The sequence below is a fragment of the Esox lucius genome, chromosome 20 (genome assembly GCF_011004845.1).
Source record: "Esox lucius isolate fEsoLuc1 chromosome 20, fEsoLuc1.pri, whole genome shotgun sequence".
NCBI lineage: Eukaryota > Metazoa > Chordata > Actinopteri > Esociformes > Esocidae > Esox > Esox lucius.
This window is the reverse complement of record NC_047588.1, coordinates 31,970,770-31,972,859: the sequence shown is the minus strand read 5'-3', so window position 1 is coordinate 31,972,859 and position 2,090 is coordinate 31,970,770.

Here is a 2,090-nt window from a genome sequence, read left to right as displayed (position 1 = left end):
CAGGGGATCAAATACTTTTGAGTCATAGTAATCACTTTGTTAGCTTCATTTAGAAAGGTTTCCTGTGCAGTATTTCTGTTTAATATGTTTTGCTGACTAGCCTCATGAACAGTTTGAATGGCCTTCTAAAGATGTCATTGGCTTTTTGTCAGATGTTTTACCCACACACCACGGATATTCACCAACACCCTCATGTAACCATGGGAACAGTTTGTCGGTGGATAACAGTTTGTTCAGCTAAAGCTATTTTTCCATAGTCTTGTTAACACTGTCTGACTCACAGCCCAGCCCAGCACTAGTCATCAGATTCAGTTTTTCTCCTTAGACACACAAACTCGGCATACACTTTTCTATGAGATAGGCTAACATGTACGAGGGTTGTGGTTCTGAATCCTCTTTTAAGGCACCCCAGGCTGTTCCATTGGATTTAATCCATTCCAGCACAGAGGCTGATTACACTTGTCAACTAATCATCAAGCAATGAGCTAGGTGGATCAGCTGAGCTGGTTCAGGGCTACATCAGAACAGAGACTCAAACGACACATCTCCATGAGCCGTTGGGAGGGCACAGTGACCCATTCAGCAGTGTGATCTGCGGAGAATCTGTGCCAGACGCGCCCTCTCTGCAAGAGCGCTTCAATTCCAACCATAGCTGGGGTAATGTAAAGAACTTTTGTAACAGGCACTGCCGTGGCAAGATTGTCCATTTTGAAGGACCCGACAAAGCAAAAGAAATAAAGACGACCAAGCCTTGTATCAGTAGGGAGTGTCCTTACTAGTCACCCGGGTAGTCCTGCCACAGGCTTAGACAGATGAAGAGAGGACACAGGTTTTCCATGAGGGTGCAGGAAAGGAACAATCAGCGTCACATTTCATTTCATCAGCTGTTCCCAGCAACCATCTGATTCCCTCCCTGTAGACGTGGAATGCACAGTGAATCAGATCACATGCTGCTAGTTGCTCAGATCCCCCCCCTCAACACTATGACATTTGGCGTAGCATGTTTACATACCTCAATTTGCCCACATCTGACTGAACATGTCGTGCCCTAAATCCGTTCAGGTCTCCTTCAGTGTTGTCTCATGTTAATTGAAACACTCCTTTCTGTCTGTCTGTGTGTGTGTCTGCCTGTTACCAGGTGTGTGTGTCTGTTGTATATCTGTGTAACACACTAAACTGTATAATAGCCTTTCGCTGTCTACGCTTCCATGAAAATGTACCTCAGCTGTTGTGATTGCAAAGGGGCTGGAGCCAGGCCGTCCTGCTTCTCTGAACCGTCATGTCCGTATACTGGAGGATGAGACATTCAGCCACCTAGACTGTCTGCAGTAGTCCAGCGGCTGCCTTTAAACACCAGCTCCCAGGTTAAACAGGAAGAAACATATTGCCGTGGACCTCACAATGTTAGCGCAATATTTGTGCAATGTGTTTTAAAAAAAAAAAATTTACTTTGCTCACTGCTGCAGAGGGGGAGCCATGGAAACATATTTTTATCAATAATGGTAGAAATGCTGAAAACAAATTGGTTTCATATTAAAAAGGAGATACAGATACAGCAAACTAGCACAAAATACTATTGCTAATAAATTGTCAAAATGATATAATACAAAAAAATTGCAATAATCTGTAACTGTATAAATATTATTCCCCCATCACTAATAGTTATTATGTTCTTCCTTTGAAACTTGCCAGTGATCTGGATTTATATATACTTTTTGCAGGATTACATGCAGGGCTGCCTGGGAATGTTCCTTAAGGTTCTACGTATACATCTGCTATGCTCTGTCTTTTCTCAGGGGGCCTGTAGCCCTCGCCCCTGCTCGGGTTTCTGCTGCAGCACATCCTGCCTGGACTTATTATCATGGAGACACAACAGCTGTGAGAATAGACTAGCTTGCAGTGTTGAGGACAATGACTGGTCAAGTCCCCTGAACGGTCTGTGCCGGCAGAGATCCACTGACGTCAGTGTTCAGTCCGTTGGTGGCTGGGTCCCCATGTGACCGCGATCCCTGGCATGCCAGGCATGTTGGAGCAGGGAGGCAGGGGTCGCTTTCCAGTGAGTCCCTCCCTCCGTGCCTGTCTCTCATTCT